This window comes from Panulirus ornatus, chromosome 18 (assembly GCF_036320965.1).
Source record: "Panulirus ornatus isolate Po-2019 chromosome 18, ASM3632096v1, whole genome shotgun sequence".
In the NCBI taxonomy this organism is placed as follows: Eukaryota; Metazoa; Arthropoda; class Malacostraca; order Decapoda; family Palinuridae; genus Panulirus; species Panulirus ornatus.
In genome coordinates, this window is record NC_092241.1 from 13,203,575 (window position 1) to 13,216,162 (window position 12,588).

The window sequence follows — 12,588 nt, forward strand, 5'->3', positions numbered from 1 at the left end:
ATGAGGATGAAGACTTGCGTGGGGAACAAGACTAGCATGAGGATCGAAATTAGCTGGGGATCAAGACAAGCATGGGAATCAAGACTAATATGAGGATGAGGAGTAGCTTGGGAATTAAGAATAGAATGAGAATGAAGACTAGCTTAGGATCAGGACTAGCATGAGGATGAAGAATAACGTGGGGATCAAGACTAGCATGACAATGGAGACTAGCGTACGGATCAAAACTATCAAGTGGATCAAGAATAGAATGAGGATGAAGACTACTATAAGAATAAAGACTAGCGTTGAGATCAAGACTAGCTTGGGATTAAGACTAGCGTTAGGATGAAGAATAGCATGGGGATCAAGACTGCCATGAGGATGAAGAATAGCGTGGGGATCAAGATCTGCATGATAATGAAGACTAGCGTGGGGATCAGACTAGCATGGGGATCAAGACTAACATAAGGATGAAGACTAACACGGGGCTCAAAACTAGCATGATGATAAAGATTAACATGGGGATGAAGACTATCATGGGATCAAGAATAGCATTGGGATGAAGACTAGCGTAGGGATCAAGACTTCCATGAAGATGAAGACTAGCGTTGAGATCAAGACTATCATGGGAATCAAGAATAGCGTAGAGATTAAGACTGCTTTGGGATGAAGACTATCGTGGGGATCAGGATTAGCGTCCTTAGGATCAAGACTAACTTGGGGATCAATACTACCATGAGGATGGAGAAAAGCGAGGGATCCAGACTAGCATCATGATGAAGAATAGCGTGGAGATCAAGGCTAGCAAGGGAATCATGACTACTATGAGGATGAACACTAGCGTGGGAATCAAGAATACCATGAAGTTGAAGACTGCTGTGGGGATCAAGACTGGTATTGGGATCAAGAGTAGCATGAGGATGAAGGCTGCATTAGGATCAAGATTAGCATGAGAATGAAGACTAGGGAAGAGATCAAGATTAGCATGAGTATGAAGACTAGCTTGGGGATCAAGAATAGCATAAGGATGAAGACAAGTCTGGGGATCAAGACTACCTTGTGGATCAAGAATAACATGAGGAGGAAGAATGGCGTTGGGATCAAGACTAGTGTTGAGATTAAGAATAGCGTGGGGATCAAGGCTAACGTTAGGATCAATATTAGCATGGGGATCAACACTAGGATGAGAATGAACACTAGCGTGGGGATCAAGAATAGCATGAGAATGGAGACTGGCGTGGGGATCGAGACTACCCTGGGGATCAAGACTAAGTGGGGATCACGACTAGCCTGTGGACCAAGATTGCCATAAGGATGAAGACCAGAAAAAGATCAAGCCTTTCATGGGAATCGAGGTTAGCAGGATGATGAAGATTACCGTAGCGATCAAGACAAGCCTGGGGATCAAAACTTGCATAAGGATGAAGACTAGAAAGGGGATCAACACTAGCATGGTGATCAACACTAGCATGAGGATGAAGACTAGCCTGGGGATCAAGACTAGCATGAGGATGAAGATTAGCATGTGGATCAAAACTAGCATGGGGATAAAGACTAACGTGGGGTTCAAGACTAGCGTGGGGATCAAGACTAACATTAGAATAAAGACGAGCGTAGAGATTAAATTGGCATGATGATGAACGCTGGCGTTGGGATCAAGACTAGCATGGGGATCAAGAAAAGCATGGGGAACAAGACTAGCATTGGGATCAATACTAGCGTGGGATCAAGACTAGGATGTGGATCAAGACTACGATGAGGATGAAGACTACCTTGGGGATGAAGACTAGCATGCGGAGCAAGACTAACCTGATGATGAAGACTAGCGTAGGAATCAAGATTACCATGAGGATGAAGACTTGCGTGGGGAACAAGACTAGCATGAGGATCGAAATTAGCTGGGGATCAAGACAAGCATGGGAATCAAGACTAATATGAGGATGAGGAGTAGCTTGGGAATTAAGAATAGAATGAGAATGAAGACTAGCTTAGGATCAGGACTAGCATGAGGATGAAGAATAACGTGGGGATCAAGACTAGCATGACAATGGAGACTAGCGTACGGATCAAAACTATCAAGTGGATCAAGAATAGAATGAGGATGAAGACTACTATAAGAATAAAGACTAGCGTTGAGATCAAGACTAGCTTGGGATTAAGACTAGCGTTAGGATGAAGAATAGCATGGGGATCAAGACTGCCATGAGGATGAAGAATAGCGTGGGGATCAAGATCTGCATGATAATGAAGACTAGCGTGGGGATCAGACTAGCATGGGGATCAAGACTAACATAAGGATGAAGACTAACACGGGGCTCAAAACTAGCATGATGATAAAGATTAACATGGGGATGAAGACTATCATGGGATCAAGAATAGCATTGGGATGAAGACTAGCGTAGGGATCAAGACTTCCATGAAGATGAAGACTAGCGTTGAGATCAAGACTATCATGGGAATCAAGAATAGCGTAGAGATTAAGACTGCTTTGGGATGAAGACTATCGTGGGGATCAGGATTAGCGTCCTTAGGATCAAGACTAACTTGGGGATCAATACTACCATGAGGATGGAGAAAAGCGAGGGATCCAGACTAGCATCATGATGAAGAATAGCGTGGAGATCAAGGCTAGCAAGGGAATCATGACTACTATGAGGATGAACACTAGCGTGGGAATCAAGAATACCATGAAGTTGAAGACTGCTGTGGGGATCAAGACTGGTATTGGGATCAAGAGTAGCATGAGGATGAAGGCTGCATTAGGATCAAGATTAGCATGAGAATGAAGACTAGGGAAGAGATCAAGATTAGCATGAGTATGAAGACTAGCTTGGGGATCAAGAATAGCATAAGGATGAAGACAAGTCTGGGGATCAAGACTACCTTGTGGATCAAGAATAACATGAGGAGGAAGAATGGCGTTGGGATCAAGACTAGTGTTGAGATTAAGAATAGCGTGGGGATCAAGGCTAACGTTAGGATCAATATTAGCATGGGGATCAACACTAGGATGAGAATGAACACTAGCGTGGGGATCAAGAATAGCATGAGAATGGAGACTGGCGTGGGGATCGAGACTACCCTGGGGATCAAGACTAAGTGGGGATCACGACTAGCCTGTGGACCAAGATTGCCATAAGGATGAAGACCAGAAAAAGATCAAGCCTTTCATGGGAATCGAGGTTAGCAGGATGATGAAGATTACCGTAGCGATCAAGACAAGCCTGGGGATCAAAACTTGCATAAGGATGAAGACTAGAAAGGGGATCAACACTAGCATGGTGATCAACACTAGCATGAGGATGAAGACTAGCCTGGGGATCAAGACTAGCATGAGGATGAAGATTAGCATGTGGATCAAAACTAGCATGGGGATAAAGACTAACGTGGGGTTCAAGACTAGCGTGGGGATCAAGACTAACATTAGAATAAAGACGAGCGTAGAGATTAAATTGGCATGATGATGAACGCTGGCGTTGGGATCAAGACTAGCATGGGGATCAAGAAAAGCATGGGGAACAAGACTAGCATTGGGATCAATACTAGCGTGGCATCAAGACTAGGATGTGGATCAAGACTACGATGAGGATGAAGACTACCTTGGGGATGAAGACTAGCATGCGGAGCAAGACTAACCTGATGATGAAGACTAGCGTAGGAATCAAAATTACCATGAGGATGAAGACTTGCGTGGGGAACAAGACTAGCATGGGGATCGAAATTAGCTGGGGATCAAGACAAGCATGGGAATCAAGACTAATATGAGGATGAGGAGTAGCTTGGGAATTAAGAATAGAATGAGAATGAAGACTAGCTTAGGATCAGGACTAGCATGAGGATGAAGAATAACGTGGGGATCAAGACTAGCATGACAATGGAGACTAGCGTACGGATCAAAACTATCAAGTGGATCAAGAATAGAATGAGGATGAAGACTACTATAAGAATAAAGACTAGCGTTGAGATCAAGACTAGCTTGGGATTAAGACTAGCGTTAGGATGAAGAATAGCATGGGGATCAAGACTGCCATGAGGATGAAGAATAGCGTGGGGATCAAGATCTGCATGATAATGAAGACTAGCGTGGGGATCAGACTAGCATGGGGATCAAGACTAACATAAGGATGAAGACTAACACGGGGCTCAAAACTAGCATGATGATAAAGATTAACATGGGGATGAAGACTATCATGGGATCAAGAATAGCATTGGGATGAAGACTAGCGTAGGGATCAAGACTTCCATGAAGATGAAGACTAGCGTTGAGATCAAGACTATCATGGGAATCAAGAATAGCGTAGAGATTAAGACTGCTTTGAGATGAAGACTATCGTGGGGATCAGGATTAGCGTCCTTAGGATCAAGACTAACTTGGGGATCAATACTACCATGAGGATGGAGAAAAGCGAGGGATCCAGACTAGCATCATGATGAAGAATAGCGTGGAGATCAAGGCTAGCAAGGGAATCATGACTACTATGAGGATGAACACTAGCGTGGGAATCAAGAATACCATGAAGTTGAAGACTGCTGTGGGGATCAAGACTGGTATTGGGATCAAGAGTAGCATGAGGATGAAGGCTGCATTAGGATCAAGATTAGCATGAGAATGAAGACTAGGGAAGAGATCAAGATTAGCATGAGTATGAAGACTAGCTTGGGGATCAAGAATAGCATAAGGATGAAGACAAGTCTGGGGATCAAGACTACCTTGTGGATCAAGAATAACATGAGGAGGAAGAATGGCGTTGGGATCAAGACTAGTGTTGAGATTAAGAATAGCGTGGGGATCAAGGCTAACGTTAGGATCAATATTAGCATGGGGATCAACACTAGGATGAGAATGAACACTAGCGTGGGGATCAAGAATAGCATGAGAATGGAGACTGGCGTGGGGATCGAGACTACCCTGGGGATCAAGACTAAGTGGGGATCACGACTAGCCTGTGGACCAAGATTGCCATAAGGATGAAGACCAGAAAAAGATCAAGCCTTTCATGGGAATCGAGGTTAGCAGGATGATGAAGATTACCGTAGCGATCAAGACAAGCCTGGGGATCAAAACTTGCATAAGGATGAAGACTAGAAAGGGGATCAACACTAGCATGGTGATCAACACTAGCATGAGGATGAAGACTAGCCTGGGGATCAAGACTAGCATGAGGATGAAGATTAGCATGTGGATCAAAACTAGCATGGGGATAAAGACTAACGTGGGGTTCAAGACTAGCGTGGGGATCAAGACTAACATTAGAATAAAGACGAGCGTAGAGATTAAATTGGCATGATGATGAACGCTGGCGTTGGGATCAAGACTAGCATGGGGATCAAGAAAAGCATGGGGAACAAGACTAGCATTGGGATCAATACTAGCGTGGCATCAAGACTAGGATGTGGATCAAGACTACGATGAGGATGAAGACTACCTTGGGGATGAAGACTAGCATGCGGAGCAAGACTAACCTGATGATGAAGACTAGCGTAGGAATCAAAATTACCATGAGGATGAAGACTTGCGTGGGGAACAAGACTAGCATGGGGATCGAAATTAGCTGGGGATCAAGACAAGCATGGGAATCAAGACTAATATGAGGATGAGGAGTAGCTTGGGAATTAAGAATAGAATGAGAATGAAGACTAGCTTAGGATCAGGACTAGCATGAGGATGAAGAATAACGTGGGGATCAAGACTAGCATGACAATGGAGACTAGCGTACGGATCAAAACTATCAAGTGGATCAAGAATAGAATGAGGATGAAGACTACTATAAGAATAAAGACTAGCGTTGAGATCAAGACTAGCTTGGGATTAAGACTAGCGTTAGGATGAAGAATAGCATGGGGATCAAGACTGCCATGAGGATGAAGAATAGCGTGGGGATCAAGATCTGCATGATAATGAAGACTAGCGTGGGGATCAGACTAGCATGGGGATCAAGACTAACATAAGGATGAAGACTAACACGGGGCTCAAAACTAGCATGATGATAAAGATTAACATGGGGATGAAGACTATCATGGGATCAAGAATAGCATTGGGATGAAGACTAGCGTAGGGATCAAGACTTCCATGAAGATGAAGACTAGCGTTGAGATCAAGACTATCATGGGAATCAAGAATAGCGTAGAGATTAAGACTGCTTTGGGATGAAGACTATCGTGGGGATCAGGATTAGCGTCCTTAGGATCAAGACTAACTTGGGGATCAATACTACCATGAGGATGGAGAAAAGCGAGGGATCCAGACTAGCATCATGATGAAGAATAGCGTGGAGATCAAGGCTAGCAAGGGAATCATGACTACTATGAGGATGAACACTAGCGTGGGAATCAAGAATACCATGAAGTTGAAGACTGCTGTGGGGATCAAGACTGGTATTGGGATCAAGAGTAGCATGAGGATGAAGGCTGCATTAGGATCAAGATTAGCATGAGAATGAAGACTAGGGAAGAGATCAAGATTAGCATGAGTATGAAGACTAGCTTGGGGATCAAGAATAGCATAAGGATGAAGACAAGTCTGGGGATCAAGACTACCTTGTGGATCAAGAATAACATGAGGAGGAAGAATGGCGTTGGGATCAAGACTAGTGTTGAGATTAAGAATAGCGTGGGGATCAAGGCTAACGTTAGGATCAATATTAGCATGGGGATCAACACTAGGATGAGAATGAACACTAGCGTGGGGATCAAGAATAGCATGAGAATGGAGACTGGCGTGGGGATCGAGACTACCCTGGGGATCAAGACTAAGTGGGGATCACGACTAGCCTGTGGACCAAGATTGCCATAAGGATGAAGACCAGAAAAAGATCAAGCCTTTCATGGGAATCGAGGTTAGCAGGATGATGAAGATTACCGTAGCGATCAAGACAAGCCTGGGGATCAAAACTTGCATAAGGATGAAGACTAGAAAGGGGATCAACACTAGCATGGTGATCAACACTAGCATGAGGATGAAGACTAGCCTGGGGATCAAGACTAGCATGAGGATGAAGATTAGCATGTGGATCAAAACTAGCATGGGGATAAAGACTAACGTGGGGTTCAAGACTAGCGTGGGGATCAAGACTAACATTAGAATAAAGACGAGCGTAGAGATTAAATTGGCATGATGATGAACGCTGGCGTTGGGATCAAGACTAGCATGGGGATCAAGAAAAGCATGGGGAACAAGACTAGCATTGGGATCAATACTAGCGTGGCATCAAGACTAGGATGTGGATCAAGACTACGATGAGGATGAAGACTACCTTGGGGATGAAGACTAGCATGCGGAGCAAGACTAACCTGATGATGAAGACTAGCGTAGGAATCAAAATTACCATGAGGATGAAGACTTGCGTGGGGAACAAGACTAGCATGGGGATCGAAATTAGCTGGGGATCAAGACAAGCATGGGAATCAAGACTAATATGAGGATGAGGAGTAGCTTGGGAATTAAGAATAGAATGAGAATGAAGACTAGCTTAGGATCAGGACTAGCATGAGGATGAAGAATAACGTGGGGATCAAGACTAGCATGACAATGGAGACTAGCGTACGGATCAAAACTATCAAGTGGATCAAGAATAGAATGAGGATGAAGACTACTATAAGAATAAAGACTAGCGTTGAGATCAAGACTAGCTTGGGATTAAGACTAGCGTTAGGATGAAGAATAGCATGGGGATCAAGACTGCCATGAGGATGAAGAATAGCGTGGGGATCAAGATCTGCATGATAATGAAGACTAGCGTGGGGATCAGACTAGCATGGGGATCAAGACTAACATAAGGATGAAGACTAACACGGGGCTCAAAACTAGCATGATGATAAAGATTAACATGGGGATGAAGACTATCATGGGATCAAGAATAGCATTGGGATGAAGACTAGCGTAGGGATCAAGACTTCCATGAAGATGAAGACTAGCGTTGAGATCAAGACTATCATGGGAATCAAGAATAGCGTAGAGATTAAGACTGCTTTGGGATGAAGACTATCGTGGGGATCAGGATTAGCGTCCTTAGGATCAAGACTAACTTGGGGATCAATACTACCATGAGGATGGAGAAAAGCGAGGGATCCAGACTAGCATCATGATGAAGAATAGCGTGGAGATCAAGGCTAGCAAGGGAATCATGACTACTATGAGGATGAACACTAGCGTGGGAATCAAGAATACCATGAAGTTGAAGACTGCTGTGGGGATCAAGACTGGTATTGGGATCAAGAGTAGCATGAGGATGAAGGCTGCATTAGGATCAAGATTAGCATGAGAATGAAGACTAGGGAAGAGATCAAGATTAGCATGAGTATGAAGACTAGCTTGGGGATCAAGAATAGCATAAGGATGAAGACAAGTCTGGGGATCAAGACTACCTTGTGGATCAAGAATAACATGAGGAGGAAGAATGGCGTTGGGATCAAGACTAGTGTTGAGATTAAGAATAGCGTGGGGATCAAGGCTAACGTTAGGATCAATATTAGCATGGGGATCAACACTAGGATGAGAATGAACACTAGCGTGGGGATCAAGAATAGCATGAGAATGGAGACTGGCGTGGGGATCGAGACTACCCTGGGGATCAAGACTAAGTGGGGATCACGACTAGCCTGTGGACCAAGATTGCCATAAGGATGAAGACCAGAAAAAGATCAAGCCTTTCATGGGAATCGAGGTTAGCAGGATGATGAAGATTACCGTAGCGATCAAGACAAGCCTGGGGATCAAAACTTGCATAAGGATGAAGACTAGAAAGGGGATCAACACTAGCATGGTGATCAACACTAGCATGAGGATGAAGACTAGCCTGGGGATCAAGACTAGCATGAGGATGAAGATTAGCATGTGGATCAAAACTAGCATGGGGATAAAGACTAACGTGGGGTTCAAGACTAGCGTGGGGATCAAGACTAACATTAGAATAAAGACGAGCGTAGAGATTAAATTGGCATGATGATGAACGCTGGCGTTGGGATCAAGACTAGCATGGGGATCAAGAATAGCATGGGGAACAAGACTAGCATTGGGATCAAGACTAGCGTGGGATCAAGACTAGGATGTGGATCAAGACTACGATGAGGATGAAGACTACCTTGGGGATGAAGACTAGCATGGGGATCAAGACTAACCTGATGATGAAGACTAGCGTGGGAATCAAGACTACCATGAGGATGAAGACTTGCGTGGGGATCAAGACTAGCATGAGGATAGAAATTAGCTGGGGATCAAGACTTGCATGGGAATCAAGACTAACATGAGGATGAGGACTAGCGTAGAAATTAAGAATAGAATGAGGATGAGGAGTAGCGTGGGAATTAAGAATAGAATGAGAAAGAAGACTTGCTTTGGGATCAACCCTAGCATGAGGATGAAGAATAACGTGGGGATCAAGACTAGCATGAGGATGGAGACTAGAGTACGGATCAAAACTATCAAGTGGATCAAGAATAGCATGAGGATGAAGAATACTATAGGAATAAAGACTAGCGTTGGGATCAAGACTAGCGTGGGATTAAGACTAGCGTTAGGATCAAAACTAGCATGGGGATTAAGACTACCATAAGGATGAAGACTAACGTGGGGATCAAGATCTGCATGATGATGAAGACTAGCGTGGGGACCAAGACTATCATGGGGATCAAGAATAGTATGAGCATGAAGACTAGCATGGGTATCAAGACTGCCATTAGGATGAAGGCTAGTTTGGGGATCAAGACTAGCATGAGGTGAAGACTAGCGTATTGATCAACACTAGCATAGGGATCAGGACTAGCATGAAGATGAAGACTAACATGGGGATTAAGACCAGCATGAGGATGAAGACTAGCGTGGGGATCAAGAATATCGTGAGCATCAAGACTAGCATATGAATTAGGAGTAGTATGAGGATGAAGACTATCATGGGGATCAAGGTTAGCATGATGATGAAGAATAGCATGGGGATCAAGACTAGCATAGGCATCAAGACTAGCATGAGGATCGAGGTTACCATGAGGATGAAGATTACCGTGGGGATCAAGACTAACATGGGGATCAAAACTAGCATGTGGATGAAGACTAGCATGGGGATCAAGACTAACATGAGGATGAAGACTAACATGGGGTTCAAGACTAACATGAGGTTAATGACTAACGTAAGGATCAAGACTAGCATGTAGATCAAGACTAGCGTAGGGATCAAGACTACCATGAGGATGAAGACTAGCGTTGGGATCAAGACTAGCATGGGGAACAAGAATAGCGTGGGGATCATGATTAGCTTTGGGATGAAAACTAGCATGGGGATCAAGACTAGCTTTAGGATCAAGACTAACTTGGGGATCAATGCTACCATGAGGATTACGACTAGCGTGGGGATCAAGACTAGCATGATGATAGTGATGAAGACTAGCGTGGAGATCAAGATTAGCAAGGGGATCAAGAGTAGTATGAAGATAAAGACTAGCGTGGGAATCAAGATTATCATGAGGATGAAGATTATCATGTGGATCAAAACTAGCATGAGGATAAAGACTAACGTGGGGTTCAAGACTAGCGTGGGGATCAAGACTAACATGAGGATGAAGACTAGCGTAGGGATTAAATTGGCATGAGGATGAACGATAGCGTTGGGATCAAGACTAGCATGGGGATCAAGAATAGCATGGGGGACAAGACTAGCATTGGGATCAAGACTAGCGTGGGATCAAGACTAGGATGTGGATCAAGACTACGATGAGGATGAAGACTACCTTAGGGATGAAGACTAGCATGGGGATCAAGACTAACCTGATGATGAAGACTAGCATTGAAATCAAGACTACCATGCGGAGGATGACCTGCGTGGGGATCAAGACTAGCATGAGGATAGAAATTAGCTGGGATCAAGACTAGCATGGAATCAAGACTAACATGAGGATGAGGACTAGCGTAGGAATTAAGAATAGAATCAGGATGAGGACTATCGTGGGAATTAAGAATAGAATGAGAAAGAAGACTAGCTTGGGGATCAAGACTACCATGAGGATGAAGAATAACGTGGGGATCAAGACTAGCATGAGGATGGAGACTAGCGTACGGATCAAAACTATCAAGTGGATCAAGAATAGCATGAGGATGAAGACGACTATAGGAATAAAGACTAGCGTTGGGATCAAGACTAGCGTGGGGTTAAGACTAGCGTTAGGATCAAGACTAGCATGGGGATCAAGACTGCCATGAGGATGAAGACTACATGGGGATCAAGATCTGCATGATGATGAAGAATAGCGTGGGGATCAAGACTAGCATGGGGATCAAGAATAGCATGAGCATTAAGACTAGCATGGGTATCAAGACTGCCATTAGGATGAAGGCTAGTCTGGGGATCAAGACTAGCATGAGGTGAAGACTAGCGTATTGATCAACACTAGCAAAGGGATCACGACAAGCATGAAGATGAAGACTAACATGTGGATTAAGACAAGCATGAGGATGAAGACTAGCGTGGGGATCAAGAATATCGTGAGCATCAAGACTAGCATATGAATTAGGAGTAGTATGACGATGAAGACTATCATGGGGATCAAGGTTAGCATGATGATGAAGAATAGCATGGGGATCAAGACTAGCATAGGCATCAAGACTAGCATGAGGATCGAGGTTACCATGAGGATGAAGATTACCGTTGGGATCAAGACTAACATGGGGATCAAAACTAGCATGTGGATGAAGACTAGCCTGGTGATCAAGACTAACATGAAGATGAAGACTAACATGGGGTTCAAGACTAACATGAGTTTAATGACTAACGTAAGGATCAAGACTAGCATGTAGATGAAGACTACCGTAGGGATCAAGACTACCACGAGGATGAAGACTAGCGTTGGGATCAAGACTAGCATGGGGAATAAGAATAGGTGGGGATCATGATTAGCTTTGGGATGAAAACTAGTATGGGGATCAAGACTAGCTTTAGGATCAAGACTAACTTGGGGATCAATGCTACCATGAGGATTCGAACTAGCGTGGGGATCAAGACTAACATGATGATAGTGATGAAGACTAGCGTGGAGATCAAGATTAGCAAGGGGATCAAGAGTAGTATGAAGATAAAGACTAGCGTGGGAATCAAGACTATCATGAGGATGAAGACTAGCTGTGGATCAAACTACGCATGAGGATGAAGAAAGGGTTCAGACTACTGGAGATCAAGACTAGCATAGGATGAAGACTAGCGTGGGATAAGACTACATGAACATAGGGATCAAGACTTGCATGGGGATGAAGACTTGCTAAGGGATCAAGACTAGCGTGAGGAGGAAGAATATCGTTGGGATGAAGATTAACATGGGGATCGAGAATAGAGTGGGGATGAAGACTAGTGTTGGGATCAATACTAGCGTAAGGACCAAGTCTAGTGTTAGGATCAAGACTAGCATGGGGATCAAGACTACAATGATGATGAAGACTATGGCGTTGATCAAGATTAGCATGATGACGAAGACTACCGTGGGGAACCAGACTAGCATGATGATGAAGACTAACGTGGGGATGAAGATGAGCATGGGAATCAAGAATAGCGTGAGGATTAAAGTTTTTGGGGGAATCAAGATCACCATGAGCATGAAGACTAGTTTGGGGATCAAGATTAGCATGAG